This window comes from Rhagoletis zephyria, unplaced genomic scaffold (genome assembly GCF_001687245.7).
Source record: "Rhagoletis zephyria isolate East Lansing unplaced genomic scaffold, Rhagoletis_zephyria_1.1 Rzeph_scaffold_00273, whole genome shotgun sequence".
NCBI lineage: Eukaryota > Metazoa > Arthropoda > Insecta > Diptera > Tephritidae > Rhagoletis > Rhagoletis zephyria.
In genome coordinates this window covers 167,180-190,150 of record NW_016157357.1, presented here as the reverse complement: position 1 = coordinate 190,150, position 22,971 = coordinate 167,180, and the positions used below count along the sequence as shown (strand labels likewise).

The 22,971-nt window shown below is 34.0% G+C and overlaps 1 protein-coding gene and 1 long non-coding RNA gene across 14 annotated transcripts in view; both read left to right on the top strand.

The window, feature by feature from the left end:
• The window catches only part of RhoGAP100F (Rho GTPase activating protein at 100F), a 273,890-nt gene that overhangs the window by 132,317 nt on the left and 118,602 nt on the right, over nucleotides 1-22,971 (top strand). For 3 of the 13 annotated variants that reach the window (XM_017610022.1, XM_017610019.1, XM_017610030.1), the window contains exon 1: nucleotides 16,478-16,867. The exons of 7 other annotated variants lie outside the window; for them this stretch is intronic. The gene's annotated coding sequence lies outside the window, so the exon portion shown is untranslated. Of the gene's footprint in view, nucleotides 1-16,477; nucleotides 16,868-22,971 lie in introns of those variants that run through there. 3 more of the 13 variants (XM_017610023.1, XM_017610021.1, XM_017610024.1) reach the window with 3 other exon arrangements.
• LOC108358600 (uncharacterized) lies at nucleotides 5,010-6,670 on the top strand. Its single transcript, XR_001846794.1, has 3 exons — nucleotides 5,010-5,025; nucleotides 6,265-6,267; nucleotides 6,593-6,670. It is a non-coding gene; the product is annotated as an uncharacterized LOC108358600 (long non-coding RNA).

Below are 22,971 nucleotides of genomic sequence, written 5' to 3'. Positions count from 1 at the left end.
AAAAAAAGGCAAAAGCTGAAGATAAAAACGAAAATTGAGATAAGGCGAAAATGGAGACTATGAGAAGTACAAAAGAATTAGGTTAACAGAGTTGAAATTTTCCGATAGGAATCGAAATAAAATCAGCCTTTAAGGTTACTGAAATTTATCGAATCATCGAAGTTTATAATTATCGAAACTTATCCATGCTTATTAAGTTATCACAACGTATCGAATTATTCAAACTGATCAATGTTTACTGAGTTGTCGAAATTTATAGACACAGAAACTTAGTTGTCCAAATTTACGGATAGTTATCGAGCTATAAAAACGTGTGGGATTAACGAAATTTGTCAAGTTAAAGAAATGTATCAAGTTATCGATATTTATTGAATTATCATTATTTATAGACTTAACGAAATTTATCGAGGTGTCGTAATGCATGGAGTTCTTTCAACTTACAGAGTTATCGATAATTATTGATCTACTGAAATTGGTTGGTTCAACGAAGCGAAGAAGAGTGTAACGAGTTATCAAAATGTTTAGATAGTTTTCGAAAAATGTGGAGATGTCAAAAGTAAAAATTTATAAAGGTATCCAAAGTTTTTACATTTTTGAGTTATCGAAATTTATCGAGCCATCGAATTTCACAGTTATCGAAATTGGTCGAGTTAACGAATTTTGTTGAGTTATCGAATTTTAGTGTTCTTGAAATTCATCGAACTATCGATATGTATCAAATTATTGAAATTTAGCGATAAACTTGAATGTATCGGGTCAATTCCAAGTCCTACCGAAGTCCTCCAAAGACCTTTTCAGAAAAAAAAAAATTTTGTTACGTTTTAGCAGAAGATTTTCCGGTTAGTTAATTTGTACCGTATAACTTTTGCTACGTGTTAAGTTAGAAAACCTCTCAAAGGCTTCTAAAACTAGAAAAACTGTCGAATTTCGACAGTAACTGGCACTCTAGTATATATTAATACGCTAACATAAATTTTGTCTCCGTTCATTTGGCGATTCTACCGAACCGATTTCAAAACCAAGAACACCATTGGAAAGGCATTTTTCCCTAGATGAACAGAGTCTTTATGGTTTTAAATTAGTTGAAAATTACAGGCAAAACGGTCGTTTAAACATTTCATTATTTGTGTTTAGATGTTGCTGCAACATGTTCAATTTGACATGTTTCGCATGTTGTTTCACTTCGCATTTGAAACAAAGCTTTGAAATAAAGATAAATATGAAGATGACGAAATAAATGATAAAGATGAAAAAAAGAAAGAAAAGGCAAAAGAGAAGACAAAGACGAAAATGGAGACAGTGAGAAATATGTATTTAAGGGTTAGGGTAACTGAAAGGGTAAGCAAATGTATTGTATTTTCGAAGTGAAGCTTCTTTAGCGGCGATTCGTTGGTTGGGAGTAAATGGGCAATGATGCGCACTGAAATAGTTGCAACGGAAACAAGTGCTTCTAATATATGTGGTATCAATTTAACAAAAAAGTGCTAATAAGGGGACTAAGGTTATAGTTAGCGAAATTTATCAAGTTATCATTATTTATTGAGTTATAACAACGTGTAAAATTATTGAAGTTGACCAATGTTAATTGAGTTGTCGAAATTTATAGACGCAGAAAATTAGTTGTCGAAATTTGCGGATAGATATCGAGCTATAAAAATGTATGGGTTAGCGAAATTTGTCAAGTTAATGAAATTTATAAAGTTATATATATTTATTGTTGTGTTTAGGGATTTTAGTGTTCTTGAAATTCATTGAATTATCGATATGTATCAAATTATCGAAATTTATCGACAAACTGGAATGTATCGGTTATATTCCAAGTCCTGCCAACGACCTTCAAAGATATAAAAATTTTAAGTTAAGGTTTAGTTCGAAAGAAGGAGGTTTTCCGGCAAGTAATTTTGTACATTATAAGTTAAACGACGGCTTAACCTTTCTAGGGGTCTTAAAAAACTAGAAGTACGGTCGAATTTCGACAGTGGCTGGCACTCCAGTATAATTAAAACCCCTAAAATGAAGGAACAAAAACATTTTTTTTCATTAAAAATTTCGTTACAAAGTTATCTAGAACTTCAATCTCTTCAATTCTCATCCAAATCCTTAGAGGTCGCGCGAAGAGGTGGCCGCAAAAAACAAAAAACTCGCTTTTATTACAATGTGGACTAAAAAGTAAAAAAAAAATTATAGAAATACAGATTTCATTGACAATAAAAGTAATTTTACCGGAAAACAAAACGTAGGGTGTTTAGTAATACTGAGTATTATCAATAGCAGGACTACAAAATCTAAGCACCCCGCGCTTTGTTTTCCAGTAAAATTAATTTTATTATCAATTATTTTAATCCTATTTTAGATTGGTTTTAAAAGTTCAATTAAAACAAGTTAGGGAACTTCCTATTCCTTTTAAACGAAATCTTTATTTCAATAAATTATTCAATAAAGATTTTCAAATATTTTTATGCAGATTTTTTAAGATTAATCTAATTTGTCATCTGAGCGGACTTTTTTCAAAAAGTTCTTTAATAAGCTATTTTTATTCATAAATTCATTTTTGGAGGTATTTTCAAATCGGTACAGCTCGCTTAAATCTAAATATTTTTCCGAAATATTTTGGTGGACGTCTTAAAATATAATAAATTTTGTAACCCCGGCGGAAAAACCGCAAGTTTTTTTGGTGATGCGGTCTAATGTATATACATGTGTAGCTTGGAGATGTTGGAGGAGAATGCGTTATCCTTGAGCTCTCACTTCTGAATCGGTATTTGTTGATTTAGCTTATGCAGTCGACTGAATGTTGACGAAGCGAGCGCGCGTTTCCAAGTCTCCCCAATATTTTATCGGGATGGGGATGACCCTAGCATTAGCCCGAAAGCCATTTATCCTTGATGTCACTCAAGCATGCTCAGGTATCAGAATACTGCACTCGGCTTTACCTCCAAAATAATTTATAAACGTTTACAAAGAGGAAAAGGTACGATAAAGTTTACATTTAATTCGTAAGTTCGTCACTGCTTAAATTAATAAATTTGGGTTTCGTTTAGCGACAGAGAATGATTAGGCAAATCTAACCTCTCGGCACGTGATTTTTAACATATACATCTGATGCCAATACTTTGATGATACTTTGCGGTTGGAAAGTTTGCATCCCCAGTGCATTTTACTTGTGCTGTGAAAGCGATCGGAACGCCGGGGTTCGGATCCTCTAACAGAACCTGGATGAAATGCGGATTTCCACTTGGAGTATTGACATCCTAAGGTCGAGGCCGCGCAATACAAAAATGCCGCTCAGTGCGTGGCCACTTCAATAATATTTCATATGTTTTAATTTGAAGCCGCTCAGCCGCTCAACCGCTCCCCGCTTTGCCGCTCATTGCGTGGCCTCGACATTACGTTGTCTCATCACTATGATTACAGTTTTGTCCCCAAACTGCCAGTGTGGGTAAATATTTCAGTGGCTATTTTTCCCCTCATCCTTCTACTAGTAGGTATGTGAATATGTATGTATCGTACCTTTTCTAGTTAACCAAATGCTTAAAATAAATAAATAAAAAATATATTACATAAATAATTAAAAACCCATTACAAGCTTTAATTATGTTACAACTGTGCGCAATCAAATCTTGCAAAAAATTTTTAACCAAATTCACGCTGAGCTAGCGACTCGAAACTTCAAACTTAACTCAGAACTCGATGGAAATGCAATAGGAAAGATAAACTAATCCGATAGGTGTACAGGTGTCGAAATATTTGAAAAATCCATATTTAGGGTCCGGTATAGTTCATATTTTGAATGTATATTACGTGCATGAAAAGGAATAATTCCACACAAAAAAATTGCCCGATAGGTGGCGCAGGAGTCGAAATATTTCGAAAGTCCGTATTTATGGTCCTATTTTTTTCATATTTAGAACGTAGTATATTACTTAAAGGAAGGAAATAGCCCCAAAAAACACTTGGGTGTTAAGTGCTGCAGGCGTCCCTTTTTATTAACCAAATTAATAAAAGCTTGCCTTAAATAAGTTTTTTGCTTAAATTATTTTGTTTTCAATTTCAATGAAGGAGAATAAAATTTGTTTCTGTGTACTCATATCTAAATACATAGCCATTGGAATCTCGTTTGAACTACTGAAAAACTAGTCACCCTTTGTGTCTACCTGAGGAGATAGTGCCAGTTCTGCTGCACAGGTTTTCTACAGTAGGCTATACTTTTTTGCACAGTCGGATTATGTTCATATATACACTTGTATTAATGTACATATATAAACATGTATAAATGCTTCAGTGTATGTGGACGCTACTTATAGTATTACTCTTTGATTCTTGTCGTTGGCGTTGTTGTGTGTTTGTGGGCGCTATTTTTATGATGGAAATGACCCACATTTTGCGGGTAGACATTTTCCATTTTTATTTTGAAGTACGAGTTCACTACCCTTGTGCTGGTATTTGTCTAATATTACATATCACATGTTTGTACATTAAGGTGGTCTCAAAATACACAGGATATCTACCCTTTTTGGAATTTTCTCGCTCCTGAAAAATATTGAAAATAAGCGACCCGTATTTTCCATTTCCGTTAATATTTAACCGTGCCGCCGGAAGTTTCCCTTATAACTAGTTTACTTCTATGATTTTACATCCTTATAGGGAAACTATATTTTTTTGTAGAATTGCTTATAAAAGCGTTAAAAGTAAATATTTTTAGCCGATAAAAATATGATTCTCCGTTTTCTGAATATTCTTTAGCTCTGGAGGCTGGCTGGAAAACAATTTGGATCGCCCTACTGTATATATTTATATACATATGAAATTATATATGCATATATGTGCATATGCATTTGAGTAAAAACCACTTTTCTGTATGTCTGTAAGTGCCTGCACCTGTCAGGTAGTTACTTAATATAGACGTAAATGTGTACATAACTACCCCGCCAGCAAAATATCCGGAAACGTATCCGAAAATGTTTTGTTTTTTTCGGATACGTTCTCCCAATAAAGCGTTCATCCGAAACGTATGTATGTATGTATGTTTAGAAAGGCACAAAAATGGTTGTGAAACGGATGGGATTTCGGCTGTTTGCTGAAAATTTTCTGATTAAATTTTTCGTCGAAAACGCTTTTATTCTGATTTCACCGATGATTTTCATAATTTCTAAAAACACACAAAGAATAAGCGTGTATGTATTTAATCGTTAATTCTTTTTATACTATTTTAATGTGTTGTGTTTGACGGCACTTGAACCTGAGATCAGCTGAAAGATAACAATGGTAGCAAACTACGCACTCAGCTACTGCCAGAATACGTAAAAAGTTTTCCAACGTTCAGTTTGAATACATAAATATGTATGTATGTATTTTACAATTATTGTTTCAGATAAGATTATTATCTAAAAATTAAAACAAAACAAAAAAAATTAATTCGACTTCTATACATTCCAGGATACGAAAGATGTACGAAAAGCGCAAAACGTACATTTCTCTGCTGGCTGGGTATCCATACATACATAAGTGTGCCCTTATTCTAATAGTGTTTGTGTGTTTGCAAGTGACAGCCATTTCATCTCTTTTATTATTGTTTCGCAGCTTATAAGTCATATGTTAAGTATACATATCGTCATTTAAAGTACAAAACCGCGTATCGTCATTCTGCAAAACCGCGTAACTGACATTGGCTGCCAAAAATTGGATTTGCTTACACAAGCTCTTGGCTCAATCCTTATCCATTCGCCCTGAAATATATTAGCCAGAAATGCGATTTCTTTATAAAATAGATAACCACTTTGAAATATGTGTGTTTTTACTCTCTAAAAAATAATTTATGCAACCTCACATACGCGGTTTTGCATTTTCTTGATACGCGGTTTTGTACTTTAAACGACGATATGTACATATGTATGTATGTATGCATGGGCACTGATGTATGTAGGTGTGTACTTGAATATGTATATAGGGCTTGCTTGCTGTGTTTGCTTCCATTTTTTATCACTTAAAAAGCATTTTTTAATGATGTTTTTCACCTTGTGCCTCATTGCAGGTAATAACCAACGATTTCAATAACTTCATAGTATTTAATAGCTCAAACCATGGATGCGGCAATTCACACTGATACGTAATCATATGATAGTATTAATGTGTTTATGTTTGTATGTATATACGTAAGTATGCACATTTAGAATCTAAATTTTAGAGATACGGGCATGTATATATATGCAGTAATTAATATAATATCATTCAATGATTAAATAGTGGGACATTAGCTCGAAGGAGATGGTGTATTAAATGCAAAGTAATACGGTTGTGGATTGTATTTTGAATATAGTTTCCTTTAGAGTTTTATTAGAATTCAGGCAAACGGTTTAATAGCCTATTTCTACCAAAGGCTTAACTGCAGTTAAGAGCTCAGATATGTGCCATTAATTTTAACATGGAGTAACAGGCAAGGTTCATTTCTTAACTTTTGCCTTTCGTTTGCTTCTGCTTAATAGGTGGAATTACCACCTTCCAGTTGTAATTTTTTTTTTCAGTAGGCATAAACTGCAGTTAAAGCTTGGTGGAAATCAACTATAACAGTTTTAGTTGCAGGAAAAGTATAAAGTGTGGGAAGAAACTTTGCTATATGGGCAAATCCTAGCGTTGCGGACGTTATATTTGGACGTTTCTTTTAACTTTTTTGCAGCCAAAGACATTATAAGTTAACAATTTTTTGTGGTTTAAGGGAGGGTTTATAGGAAATTTTAATTTGTGTTAATGTCGGTGTATTTGCCTTCGAAATTTATGTTCGGCCGTTACTTAAAAGGAAGCGATTTTGATATGACCATCAAAGTCAACCGATTTGCGCAAATTGTCATGCATGGAGAGCACGATCTACAAAAATTCTTTGAAGAGAAAATAGTAAAGTTTACAAAAAGTGATATAAAAGCAAACTAAAGGTTGGATTAACTTTAAAACAATTGTATATGTGCGTTCGGGACGTTACGTTACGGACGTTACTCTTTTTTCCGTTGAAAAAATTGATTTTTTTTTAAAGCGATATTGTTGTATTTTATTAAAAGATAAAGTGTTTAAATCAATGCTATTTAGAGCTCTGTTTCAAAAAGTAAGAGTGGCAAATCAGATTTCTCAAATAAATCTGAAAAGAAATATGAAATAAGAATATGTTGTACTATGCCTTTTTTGATACAAAAATGGGAGAATTCGAATTGCATGCATTTTTTGCGATTTTGGTTGACTATTTCTCGGATTCGCCCATATCCCTTTGATACCATTTTCTAAACTAGGCTTCCAAAAATATCAAAACTAAATTTGTCTAAAATAATAATAAAATTATAATGGTCTACAGCTCATTGAAATTCGTACGATATGTCATACAAAGTTAGGGAAAGGAATAGTTGGGTGCGTTCAGAAATGCATCAAGCCAAAGCATCAGTCTCTTTTATTTCTAGACTATACTTGATGGAAATGTCAAAGATGCGCAACCACGGTTAAAAGCCGAATTTGAACTTAGTTGCGCATATGAGATATTTCCATTAATTATAGTTTAGAAATAAAAGACTCTGATGCTTTGGCTTGATGCATTTCTGAACGCACCCGTTGTGGCTTTTTTGGTAAAAAACGCATTTTCAGCTTAAATCATATTTCTATTCTTAAGTATTTTTCAATAGATAAATGAATATTACATTTTTGGCATAGAAAATATTTTTGCGATGCACAGCAGTCTTGCAAAGTTATTACATCTAATGTATCTATATACATATTTATGTATAACACCATAGCAGACCAGCAACCTTTCCCAGCATTTGTACGATATATCGAACACTTTTTTGATGAGTTGCTTATTTTTTTATCCAAAAACTTGTATAAAAAGTGAATAAAAGCTAAGAATGCGTCACCCTTATGCCAGAAGCATGAATGTGCAAATTTATCAGTTTTGAGCTATTGGCTTGACTTGATTAAACTTTGAATGTTCTATGACATATAATCTGTGTTATACCAAAACCCAGACTACCATGCGTACATGGAAGCCACATATTTTACAATTTTAATAGAATAAAATGTAGAGTTAATAATAACAATACAATATTGGCGCTTACACATATGTTAGTGTTTGGCCAAGCTTCTCCTCCGATTTGTGGCGTGCGCCTTGATGTTGTCACATACGCCGACTCCGACCGGGGCTTTTATTTTTATGAGAAGCTGTTTTTCATGGCAGAAATATACTCGGAGGTTTGCCATTGCCTGCCGAGGGGCGACCGCGGTTAAGAAAAAACCTTTTTTCTAAATTTTTTTTGCGATGTTGCTTTGACCAGGGTTTGAACCCAGGTGCTGCGTAGTGAAAGCGCGCATTGCTTACCACTACACCACAGCGGCCGCCAATGTAGAGGTAAGTCTCGTAAAAAAAACTTTCAAACTTGATTTCCCAAAATTTGAAAATTTACACAATCATGTTTCTGGCATAGGGGCGACGAATGGATATTGATTTTTATGATTTTGAGCATTCTTGGCTGCTAATATGACATTGTAAGATGAATTTTTTAATCAGAGGGTCTGATAAAAATGCAAATATGTAGATATATAAACAATTGTTTTGTTTTGATTTTTCAAAGATTTTATTTTGAAAACACAAAAGATCCCTTGAATATGAGATTCACTTTTTGAGATGTGACAACGTTCCAATAAAAAATTAAAAATCGCCAAAAGCTGCAAAAAATGTGTACGATATATCGTGCAAATGCCAGCATCCCATATGTACATAGGTGGCGGCTAAAGGGGCAGGGGCGAAAGGAGAGGGCATAAACCGCCATTTATAAAAATACACCCTGTCGACCGCCTTGGTCCCCTATAGGTCCTTTGGGAGCTCTTAGAAAAATGACCAACAGTGAGAGTTTTCACTTTTAAGATTTTTGTAAACAACTAACAAAAACCCAGCCCGCGTTGCTATGCCGTTGAGCATAATTTAGTTGTTATATTAAAGCAGTATTTTATTCTAACGCTTTAGGATATACTATAATTTTTCTTCTTCCATTTCTGTTTGGCTGTCCCACTCGAGAACATGCAACGTATAACTAAACATGCGCAAAACATGGATTATCCAAGGTTAATCCACAAACTTTAAGTGTTTGACTTTGTGACTTATTTATTATCATTGAGAAAGCAAGGCGGGCAGGATATTGCAAACGCTTGAATTCAAACGGCATATTGCTTGGTATCATATGAATTTATGGAATCAAAATGTCTTCCCCTTTTGATTTACTATTCAGGACCGTTGCTTCTGTAACATTGGGCACACATTTTTAACAGAAAGTCTAGTCCCATTACATAACAGTCACCAGCCAGCAAAATAAGGGCTCCCCCAAATAGCTCATCATTACCTCGCAGATCTTTTAGCGTCTGATCGAAGGCTCTAAGCGACTTTTTGTGAGCCACGGTACATTCATCCCAGATAATGATTTTACATGTTGGAGTAATGCTGGACTGCATATTGAGTGGCAACTTAAATGCTGAATGTTTAAGGTTTATTTTCCAAGTTTTTAAATGTAGAAATCTTTTCTGTTTTATCAGCTGAATTATCTGACATGACGTTATCTGGCGTTACGTTACTAAAATTTCCATTAAAAATTTTTGTTAATATTGTTCTTGAACGGATTTTTAAAATGGAAGAAAACATTTTATGTCGACCGTACTTTTTCTTTTGACATCAGCGCCACCAGCGGTTCAATTTCTTTCAAATCTTTGCCTTACTACGTTTCAACTAAACCTGCCAAATGTGAAAAAAATCAGAGCATAAATACAGGTTTTGAAATATCTTTCCTGGCGTCACCTTACGAGACCGGTACCCTGGAATTGTGCATATGGGAACTGTGCATACGAAATAATGCATATGAAAAAACCGAAATAATGCATACGAAAAACCCGAAATAATGCGTATATGCACAGTTTCGGTTGAAAACCACAATAACGCATATTAGAAAAACTGAAATTATGCATATGCACACTTTCGTTTGAAAACCGAAATAATGCATATGAGAAAAACGAAGTAATGCATACATGCACAGTTTCGACACAAACCCGAAGTAATGCATATGACAAAAACCGAAATAGTACATACATGAAAATGAACTTCGTTCTGCGTAGGCGGCCTTCGGCTGCGCTTACACTGAACCAAAAATCCATCCCTGGATCAAAGAAAAGGTCGAAAATTCTTCCGAATGAGAAAAAAATTCTCCCGAATGCGTAATTTTTCTTTGGAATGTGGAAAAACGTACACGAACATATGGAACCGTGGATGTAGTCTATCATTTTGAAGAAATGTCTTTCTTCAATTAAGAGAAGTTTTTTTGGGTGTAGGAATTATAACCTTCACTAAGTAGAATTTTCCTTTCTGTGTCGCCGGAAAAGGGGCGGAAGTATTTTGAGCAGAACTTTTTCTGCGTAGGCGGCAAATACCCAATCGTGTGACTCTGTCTTTAAACTTGTATTTATACAGATGCTGTTAAAGAATGAACTATAAAAAACTAACCAAAATTAAATAACAGCAAAATAATATTTTAAAACTTAAAATTTAAAATATGGCGCGGCTATAAATTTTTCGACTACTGTACATTAGGCTGCCTCAACAAAAAAGTTGCGGTTTTTCCAGCGGGACTACCATACTAGGTTAAGACTTCTACTAAAATATTAAATAAAAACTTAAATAACCAATATTTTTAAGCAAACTTTTTAAACTGTTCAGTCATCTGAGGTAATTTTTTCAAAAAATACTAAGAAAACCCGTTTTTATTAAAAAAACTCAATTTTTGGAGGTATTATCAAATCGTAAATCTTAATATTTTTACGAGATATTTTGGTGGAAGTCTTAAAATATAATAGATTTTATAATTCCAGTGGGAAAAAAGTACCGCTTTTTTGTATGGGGAGTAATGCAGTCTACTGTACATAAGTTGACTATGATTACTCGGCCGTCTATCATAGTAGCACAATGCCACTAAGTGCATTTTAAAATTTTCAGGCAATAGCCTCATGCAATTATCGATTATATTTTTTGTTGTTTGTGTGAAATATTTTATTTTTCTTTTAATCAAAATATGTTGAAATAAAAGTGAAAATAAAAAATATATTTTGCCAGAACTGGATATTAATATCGACCAAGGAGTGCAAAGATTCTCCGTTTTAAGTACACGTAATGCCTTATCCTGAGTTTCGCCCGAAAAAAATTCCTCCGAAAAGTTGTCATCCGCCCATAGTAAATCCATAGAAACCACAAGTGAAAATTGATCTGGTTCGGGGAAAGTGAAACTCATGATAAGTCTGATAAAATTTAATTTTTTTCATAAAATTTCTACAGATCAGACGCATTTGGTGGTATAATCATGGCCAATGGAGGGGTTTCTTCAGAATTGAATACTTTACAAAAGTGTCCTATGCGACATAACCCTAAGGAACGTCGGGTATTGTGGTATAGGAGTGTTATGTGGTTCAGTCGCCTATCTTAAATTCTAAATAGTCTACAACGTCTGTTATCACGTTAACATGTGAAGACTTAGAATAGGCAGGGTTATCATACAGAAAGGAAGTAAAACCAGTTGGTTTCCTTTAAGTCGCACAAAACATGAGTTCCCGTATTTTAAATTTTTTTTCTGCACGAAAAAACTTTATTTGTTTAAAAAATTTATTTAGAAAGAAAAAAGTGTTAATATTGCAAAAGTAAGTTTTGTATTTCATTTATCAAGTCTCGGATAATGAAAATTTATGATTTGTAGATTTTATATGAGGTTTTTTGAAAATTTGGAAAATCCGCCATTTTGGTATACAAGAAGTTGCTTAATGCTTTACCACATTACCCTCTACACATAAATTTTTAATTACTTGAACACCCCTTTTGTTGTAGATACCATAATAGCAGAAATTCGTAAGTGGACCCAAGACAATATGAAATAGGCGATAACAGCTGCCTTATCGTTATGTGGTACAGTATGTATACCGCATTATCTGAACCATATATACTACATTACCCTCCAATTTTTGAAGTTTGTATTTTTTGGGTTATTTGAGAATTTTTGCAATAACTTTGCTATTTGTGAATATATGTACATATTTCGTTGAAAAATATTATGTAACCAAATTTTCAGTGGCCAACGTAAGAAACCCCGAATGTAATTAAGTACGCAGAGCATGTTACACAAATCATAACAATAATAAAAGCACACAAGCAGTATATTGACAATAACTCTGGCAAGAGTTTGGAGTCAGCACGAATACAACTGAAACCTTGAATATTGAATTAAGTCTCCCGCGTATAAATAGTTGATCGACAAAAACATAGAGCAAACCATATCCCATACTTAGATTCCTTAATAACATCATTGCAAATAAGATTCAGCGACGAAAACTCGCCAGCGTTATATTTATCGCAACTACCCCCTAAAAGTTTATATTTATATAAAAAAAACAATAAAATTAAATTAAATCCATTTTCCGCCTATATAAAGCAGTGCGATTTTCAAAATCTACTTTGGAGATTTCTTAACAACTTCAAACTTTGCCACTGAATCGATGGATATGACATAAAGGACGTGTTTATCACCGTTTCCACTTGAAATGTTTATTAATTTCCTTAAAAATGTTAAAAAATTAAAAGGTGTTTAAGAGTTTACGAGGGGTCCATAGTCAGTGGTTAGCGCTTATGACTTTGCACATCGATGATGCGGGTTCGATCCCGTTTACATTTCGCAAACTTCAAGAATACCCCTATTTTTCGCGTGCTTTCCTGATCTGAATCTGGAACGGTTTTCCGTTAAAATCATAATCGGCGAAAGGACCAAGAAAAAGAAAGAAAAACAAGAAGAAGACAAGAAAAGTCGATTTAAGTATCGTTGACTTATTCCATCATTTAAATATTATGAAGAAAGCCTTTACACGCGGAAGCAGAAAAAGAAAATACGCAAAAAGTCAGTAAGTACCTATACAAATAAATTTATTGATATGTTGGTGTTGGTTGATTTTTCCGACAGTATGTTAAGATGATATATTTTGAAACGAATTTCCGTCATCCCTTGTCAAAATTGGTTTGCAGACAAACCGGTTTCGGCGTTGTGCCATCTTCAGCGTCCTTTTTTGTTCTATTTTTAATAGACGTAGTTCATACATATGTTTGTGGTGAAAAGTATGTTGGTTCTGAGACTGTCCTTATTTGTAAGTTGGTGTTGCTTGATTTTTCCGACTCTGTAGTGATCCCTTGTCAATCTTGGTTTGCAGACAAACCGGTTTCGGCGTCGTGCCATCCTCAGTGTCCTTTTTCGTTCGTTCATTTATTGATTCTAATTTAACAGATAATATTTTTTATTACATAAAAACACACACTTTAGAAATGAAATAACACAGGCCAACAAAAATGGAAAAAAATTTAGTGTAGCAAATGTTAAAGCTGTTTTGGTGGACTTTTTTTTTGCTGATTACGAATTCGTAAATATAAAGTTTCCATCAGCTCCAGATTTTTGAAAAAAAAACCAGGTCAAAGGGTCAAACAATCACGTTTTTTGCCATATTTAGAAGCTGTAGCAAATAAACAGAAGGTGATAGAATCTTCCACTTACGCTTGAATTAAAGCTATCGAATACTATCCCTGAAAATACCATTCCTGAACCTTGACCTCATGGTCACACACATTTGGCTTTTTCTGAAATACATTTGCGCATTTCTGAAATAAATGTGGGGTTTTCTGATTTACAATTGGAATATCTGAAATACATTTGAGATTTTCAGAAACACGTTTGCTCTTTTACGAAATTCATTCGACCTTTTCTGAAATACATTTATGGTTTTTGTAAATACATTTGTTTTTATTCTGAAATTTGCAAAAGCTGTAGACCCCTTAAAGGAAAACTTACGTCCAAAGCGCTACTTACTAGTTATTACCGATTTGACAATATTTGTGGTATTCACAAAGTTGTCGCAAGTGTCGTACTATTGTATGTCGTAAACTTAAATAAATGTTTATGTATATTCAGCTGTGCTTAAACATTGTTTCTCCCCATATTAATTGAGTTCGATTAAATAGCAATGGGAAACTGGTGACTATAATGCAGCGATTTATTTTACTTACGAAAAACATTTCTTTTATTTATTAAATAATATTTTGTTCATATTTATAAATAGAAAGGAAGAAAGCCACCCTAAACGAATTTTCGAGGACGAAAAAATGCTTTTTCATCTATTTATGATTTATGAATTATCGGCTCTGTGGTTTGAACTTCAAAAGGTGGTGTTGGTGTTGGTTGATTTTTCCGACAGAGTGGTAAGATGATTTATTTTGGAACGAATTTCCGTCATCCCTTGTCAAGTTTGGTATGCAGACAAACCGGGTTCGGCATTTTCAGTGGAACTTAAAAGAATAAATGCGATAAAAGTGGTAAGGAAGAGTTATTCAAATAGTCGTTGAAATTGTGGTGCGTTTTTACTTAATTTTAATTGCCACTGTATGTATGTACATATGTATACTCATATGTATGCACCCTGTAGTCAAATGAACTAGTTGTAAACTACCTCACAACTAGTATGAACCGCATGCTCAACTAGTCAGCCAACTATCTTTTTTCCATGCAATCAACTGGTATTTCTAACAGGATGTCCTAAACGATAGCAATTGTCAGATTTCGGTCAGAAATATACCAATCTCATACTAGTTCAAAATAGAAAGAAAAATACTAGTTTAATTATGGACCAAAACCACTACTTTGGGAGTCAAAAAATAAAACGAATTCATGAATATACAATAAAAAACGTTTGATTAAGTACACTTTAATATATTACACATTTTTATTTAGCAGCCTTAAATTTGCCAATAATAAGTGTGAAATTTTTTGAGTATTAATTAAAAGCTAAAATAAATACATAGATATTTCAAACTTTCGAATATAAATTTAAATGCATTTTTCATTCAATGTCATTAAAAGTAAACGGTTTCAGGTACAATTAATACTATATTTTTATCTTTTTTAATAATATTGAATATGCAAAAGAAAACGTTTTAGTCAAAAATAAAATGAATTCTTTAGATAATTTTTAGTGAACTAATATAAAAATAAAAGTTTTCATTAAAATAAATTAATTTAACTTTGCACATTTCAGTCTATTATTTTAAAAAACTTATTAAAGTAATAATTAATGTTTAAAATTTGAGATTTGGGTAAGAATTAAATAAATAAATAATTCAAGCAGTTATTAAATATTCTTAATTTAATTAATTGTATTAAACTGTCGAAGTCAAATAAAACAGGACATGAATAAATTGTTTTATACTTGGTACAAGTTTGGTCTAGTTGTAAACTAGTATTTTTCCTGACTAGTTTGGGATTTCACTGCAGGGTACTTACAAAATAACGCGTCCCCATATGTACATACTTTCTTAAACTGCGAGAATATCTATACCGTAGCATTGCTACAGAAATTGGTTTTCCTAAATTTGGAAGCTTTTTACTCCTAACATAATGACAGCGCATACCACCACCCGCACACGTGCATGCATTCGAATTAAGGAAACTTTCTGCAGAGCATTGTGCTGAGGTTCAATCAGGGTTGCCACTTTGGTAAATTATTACCAAATTTGGTAGACAAAATGTGGGTTGGTAAAAAGGTAAATTTGCTTTCATTTTGGTAGATTTTTGTTAAAGTAATTTTTGTGCACTTTAAAACTGTTCGTTCTGTAGTTATCTAAAAAATCCACCCGAAAATTTTTTAATCCGCCCATAGTAAATACATGGAAACCAAAAAGTCTGATAATAAATTTCTTTCTATAAGTATAGTCCATTTAATTCCATTAATTTGCAAACGCTTTATATTGTGTCCAGTTCAAAACTCATTTTACTCGAATCCTGAGGAGCTCTTGATTGCCTAAATATTTTAAATGATTCTTTAAATAAAATTAAAAAAGAAAAAACTCCAAAGGCCGGTGGCAAAAGAAAATTTTAAATCAACGGGAATTTTTCAATGGGTAATAAAACTGTTTACCCAAAAATTTTCTAAAAATTTTGAGAAAATAGCAAATTTGTTGAACTCTTCTAAATTATAGCTTTAATCCTTGACTTTTATGATTTTACTTAAATGTAAACAATACTCTTTTCCAACAAAATAAATAAAATAAAAAAATTACTTGAAAAACATTTTGAATATTAAGAAAATAAAAAGCGTTTTTTTTTATTCAAGAAAATTTGATTTTTATTGAAATAACTCAAAAAAAGAACAAATCTATAGTTTTTACTAAAATAACTTAAAAAAAGTTATTGGTAGATACTTTCCAGATTTGGTAGATTTTTTCAAAGTAAATGGTAAGTATTTTTGTTCGGCAGTGGCAACTCTGGGTTCAATTTCGTTTCGTTTTCCTTTTCGAATTTCGTAAATTCGTTAGAATTGTTTTTCACTCGGGCTGATTCGCTTTGGGAGCTCGGCTCTCACGCTGGTGCTTTTCAATTCAGAAAGTTCATTCGAGTGCGTCAGTCGGCGGTGCGTTCAGCGGCGTTCACTCGTTAAGCGGCGAATAGTGTAGTATGGAGTAGTGTAGGGAGAATAGGAGGATACATACATGTGGAAAAAGGATACCAAAAATTGTATATCATAGAAGTGTCGCGTAAAATGTTGATGATAGTAGCAATGCAATACATACATATCTAGTGGAAAATGTTAAAATTGTGAATTAAAAAATAAGTGCCAAGCGAATAAGCGGTGTGTATACGAACTAAGTTGTAAAACTAAACTTTGCCCACACAGGAAATTTTAGTACCAAAGTTCATAAATGAAGGCTAAAAAATAGCAAAAGAAGAGTGAGAAAGCAAAAAGGAGTATGTATTGCGAAAAAACTCCATAAATGCATTAAAAAGCAGTAAGGCAAGCAACGTGACAAATGAATCACAAATCGGCAGACAGCACGCGCGCAATTTAGTTTTTTGTGTAGAGAAAAAAATTTTAATATTTCGCGCTTAGCATTACAATGGGTGTGAATGTGTATGTGTGTGTGCTATTGTGAGTCCGCGCAATGTATCGGAAACACTCCTCTAAATATATTATACCACTACACTACATACATAGTCGTACTCGAAATAAATATTTTCACAATATAATTATCAAGTGAGGGGTGAGGCGACTTGGTTGCTGCTCTGTTTAACCTTCATAAGCCACAAAATTGTTTTTTTCTCAATAAGGAAAATAATGGATATCGAATTACTCTCTCTGCATTTACTTGATTTTCATATAATTCTGTTGCAATTGATGTCCTGCCCTGAGCTTGGCTTCCAGACAAGTTTTACTCGCATTGTCAAAACTCATAATGATTTGTGCGTTAAGAAATTCAACTTTCGTACACAGACACTCTGCACGCAATGTCCAATAGCCCGTGCTCGAATCGACACACAATTACATATCCAATTGTCTTGGAGCATCAAAACACATAAGAAATCAGTCGTTTCGTATATTGCCCTGGATCTTTGGTCTGCAGTTTTCCCCTTCACCTTTCTGCCAAAAAATTTCATTCTCCACCCATCCCTAAATCCAATTAAAATAAGCCAAGACACCCACCTACGCACGCATTGGTTAAAGCAGCCGTCGTTAGACTTTACCCACGCTGCTGCATATACGCTTTCATATGTATGTATATACAAATACGCATTTATATACAGATGTACATGCATACGTACATAAGTGTGTATGTAATTTATACACATTATACTACGCGTTCCAAAACTTCATTTCATTTCGTGGTACCTTCCATCCCATACTTCCTTGTCGTCCTTTCGGGGCACACAAACATTTGATAATAACTGTCTGTGTGCTTGGTTGTTGTTGCATTCTTCGTATGCCTTAAGCCGTGGCAAAATGTAATATTTGGCATTTTTGAAGAAGTTCGCAGTCAACAAAATTACGACCCGCGTAGTTGATGCCTGGAACATAAAAGAGTTTACGACCTGTCGAACACGACCATGATGTACATACATGCATATGTACATGATTTGGAGCAGCACGAACAATTATAAATTCTGAGCTGAAAGTAGAGGGAGAAGGATGGAAAAGTTAAAATATAAAGGATGCTGAGGGGCAATTCGTAGGGAATTTGGAGATTCAACACTAGCTTTCTAAATTTGTTGTACTATGCTCCATGATAGATATAACAAATATATATAACATGGTACGATTTCCTTTTAAATTTAGTTTAGTTTAATTTAATTTAGTTTCATTTAATGTATTGAAATTATATTAAATTTAGTTTAATTTGCCTCACTTTAATTCAATGTATTTTATTTTAATATACTTTATTTTAATTGAAGTCCCATTTTGTATTACATATGGACACTTGAGTGGAAGATCGTCCTATCTCGGCAGCCAGTTCGGAAACGCCCTATCTCAGAAAACTTTTCAAGAATGCCCCATTTCAGAATTTTATCCTCTTTCAGAATTCGGCTCGGAAACGCCCTATCTCAGCTGAAGATATATTGAAAATGTGCTGAGATAGGGCGTTTTTGAACCGAATTCTGAGGCGGCCGTCCACAGTGCGAGAAATCACGAAAAAGATGGCAATATACCGTAAAAATGTATCTAGAGCCTTCGAATTTTGAACACAAGCTTCTTTAGTGAATACTAGTATAAAGTGGTAATATAAAAAAACCGCCCACAAATGCGCCCACTTCCCATATAACGGTATTTTTTAAAAACTCAAAGGGTTATATTTGAGAAAATTTAGCAAAGAAACAAAGCGCGATATATCCTTCCACTTAGGCTTAAATTAAAGCTAGAACTCTCGACGGCTGTCCCTGAAAATACGATCCGTGCACCTTAACTTGATGATCAGTTATAGTAGTAGAGAGTTCTAGATTTAATTTAAGCCTAAGTGGAGGGCTTCTCAAATGTTGTAAAACGCAATTTTTTGTCACTTTGACCTCGTTTTTCTCAAAATCTGGACCTGATGAAAACTTTATACTTTTGGATTCGTAATCAACACAAAAAACTTCATCAAAACCAGCTCTAAAATTTGCCGCACGAAAATCAGTGAAAATTTATATTTAATGATTTAGATTATTTAAGATACCATCAGAAATACTCTCTATCTCGCAAAAAATAATAATATGTATAAATATTGTAACTACATATCAATATCTTATAAAGAGAAGTGTACATTTTTTTTGAGCTAATAAAGTTAGAAGGATGAAATTCGAGGATGTGGTAGTTAACATATTAGTCCCTGGCATATATTTTGTTCAAAAATAAATATTGGAAACTTCCAAGGATATTCAAGGATAAAGTTTTAAAAGGACATTATCAATACTTATTCGTCCTTGTTCACCCAAAAATTATTATTTTTTCTATTCTACAGAATTTTTTCTTTTAATTGATAATGGGTATCAATCTTACTCTAAAATTCACCGCATCTTCTGAATAATTTTTGTATTCAATCATATTCTAGAAATTTGAAAGTTAAAAAAAAAAAAAATCCGGACGTCAGACAGAAAAACTAAAAACGCAGTTTTACTAAATTTTGGCCCCCAGTTTTGTAGTATATTGATATTTTCGTGTGAAAAGTTTACTGTCGCACGGTGTTATTAATTGCCGTACATATAGATTTCTTGGTATATTTGTTCGAAAAAGGATCTTCCAAATGTAAATGAGAATTCAGATTTTCAGAATCCTAGCTAAAAGAATACGTAGTAAATTAATATTTTCTCAAAGCACGATGCCGTTAAAGATTTACATATATCTTGTGCAATGTCTCAAGCTTTGAGTGCAAATAAAACAAAACTGAGGTGTGTTAGACTTTGTTCAGTTAAAATGATCAGTATGATGTCGTCTTTTAAAATCCCTGTAGTCAAATGAAGTAGTTGTAAACTACCTCACAGCTAGTATGAACCGCATGTCCAACTAGTCAGCCCACTATCTTTTTTCCATGCAATCAACTGGTATTTTTAATATGGGGATGTCCTACGAGATGGCAATTGTCACATTTCGGTCAGAAATATAACAGTCTCATACTAGTTCAGAATATACAGAAAAATACTAGTCTAATTATGGACCAAAACCACTACTTTGGGAGTGAAAAAATAAGCGGAATTCATGAATATACAATAAAAAAATTTTAAGAATACTTTAATATATTACACATTTTTATTTAGCAGCCTTAGATTTGCCAATAATTAGTGTGAAATTTTTTGAGTATTAATTAAAAGCAAAAATAAATACATAGATATTTCAAACTTTCCAATATAAATTTAAATGAATTTTTCATTAAATGTTATTGAAAGTAAAAGGTTTCAGGTACAATAAATACTATATTTTTATCTTTTTTAATAACATTGAATATGCAAAAGAAAACATTTTAGTTAAAAATAAAATGAGTTCTTTATTTCCTTTTTGAGTGATCTAAAATAAAAATAAAAGTTTTCATTAAAATAAATTAAATTCATTAACTTTGCTCACTTCAATCTACGATTTTTTTAAATTTACAAAAGTAATATTTAGTGTCTAAAATTTGAGATTTGGATAAGAATAAAATAAATAAATAATTCAAGCAGTTATTAAATATTCTTAATTTTTGTCTATAGTTTGGCTTGTTGATTGAAAATAGAAATTTATCAAATAATTATTATTAATCGTGTAATTGAAAAATGTCAAAAGTAATTGAAAATTATCAATAATAACAAAATAATGATGTAATTAAAATTAATGAATTAATTAACATCTTTTTATGTAATTAATTATTAATCATTAAAAAGGTGTTCATGCTGGTATTTAATCATTAAACGGTAATAAAAAAAAACATGCTTTAATTAATAATCAATATGAATGTTAATGATTATTTAACAGGGCGGTATAATTGTATACGTACTCGTTTTAACGGTTTACAATATAAATACGAATAAAAGATATAATATTGTGTGTACTTTATTCTATTAAACTGTCGAAGTCAAACAAAATAGGGCATGAATAAATCGTTTTGTACTTAGTACAAGTCTGGTCATTTTCGAACTAGTTCGGTTTCTGTCAGGGTTTTCTAGTTGTAAACTAGTATTTTTCCTGACTAGTTTGGGATTTCACTGCAGGGATATTACTACGGTTATTCTGTCGAAGGAAAAAATTAAATTTTGTTGGACTTTGTTATTATGCAAATCATTTACGATTTCAAACAAAAATGAATAAGCTGGTTCCTGAAAATACGACAAGCACCTTCTCTTCCTCTTCTTCTTTTTTGGCGCTGTAACCGCCTAAGCGATTTTGGCCGAGTTCAGCAAAGCACGCCAGTCGTTTCTCCTCTGTGCCAACTGACGCCAATTGGAAACGCCAAGTGAAGCCAAGTCCTTCTCCACCTGATCTTTCCATCGCAGTGGGGGCCTCCCTCTTCCTCTGCTACCACCAGCGGGTTCCGAGTTGAATACTTTCAGAGCTGGAGCGTCGGTGTCCATTCGAACGACATGACCAAGCCAGCGGAGCCGCTGTATTTTAATTCGCTGCACTATGTCCATATCGTTGTAAAGCTCATACAGCTCATCGTTCCATCGTCTGCGGTACTCGCCGTCGCCAACGCGTAAAGGACCGTAAATCTTCCGCAAAATCTTTCTCTCAAACACCCCAAGAGCCGCCTCATCGGATGTTGTCATTGTCCATGCTTCTGCGCCATATACCAGCACGGGCATGATGAGTGACTTATAGAGCGTGGTTTTCGTACGTCGAGAGAGGACTTTACTCCTGAATTGCCTACTCAGTCCAAAGTAGCACTTGTTGGCAAGAGTGATTCTACGTTGGATTTCAATGCTGACATTATTATCGGTGTTAATGCTGGTTCCCAAGTAAACGAAATTCTCTACTTTCTCGAAATTGTAACTGTCAACAGTGACGTGGGTGCCAAGGCGCGAATGTGCTGACTGTTTGTTTGATGACAGGAGATACTTCGTCTTGTCCTCGTTTACCACCAGACCCATGCGCTTTGCTTCCCTATCCAACTTGGAAAAGGCAGAACAGACTTCGCGGTTTTTGTTACCGATGATGTCGATGTCATCGGCATAAGCCAGCAATTGCACGCTCTTGTAGTAAATTGTTCCTGAGCGGTTCAGTTCTGCAGCTCTTATTATCTTCTCCAACATCAGATTAAAGAAGTCACATGAAAGGGAGTCGCCCTGTCTGAAACCCCGTTTTGTGGCGAACGGCTCGGAGAGGTCTTTTCCAATTCTGACGGAGCTGGTGGTATTGCTCAACGTCATTTTACACAGCCGTATGAGTTTTGAGGGGATGCCAAATTCAGACATAGCGGCGTATAGGCAACTCCTTTTAGTGCTGTCAAAAGCGGCTTTAAAGTCGACAAATAGGTGGTGAGTGTCGATCCTTTTCTCGCGGGTCTTTTCCAAGATTTGGCGTATTGTGAATACCTGGTCTATGGTGGATTTGCCAGGTCTAAAGCCACACTGATAAGGCCCAATCAGTTCATTGACGGTGGGCTTCAGTCTTTCACACAATACGCTCGATAAGACCTTGTAACCTATGCTTAGAAGGCTGATCCCGCGGTAGTTGGCGCGAATGGCGGGGTCACCTTTCTTGTGGATTGGGCAGAGCACACTTAAATTTCAGTCGTCGGGCATGCGTTCATCTGACCATATTCTGCACAAGAGTTGATGCATGCACCTTATCAACTCCTCGCCGCCGTACTTGAATAGCTCAGCTGGCAGGCTGTCAGCTCCAGCGGCTTTGTTGTTTTTCAGCCGCGTTATTGCTATACGTACCTCGTCATAGTCAGGCGGTGGAACGTCGACTCCGTCATCATCGACTGCGGGCTCGGGTTCTTCTTCTCCACAACTTTCCGTGCTGCTACCATTTAGTAGGGCGGAAAAGTGTTCCCTCCATAATTTAAGTACGCTCTGGACATCAGTTACTAGGTCGCCATTATTGTTCTTACAGGAGTGCGCCCCGGTCTTTAAACCTTCCGTAAGTCGCCTAACTCTCTGGTAAAATTTT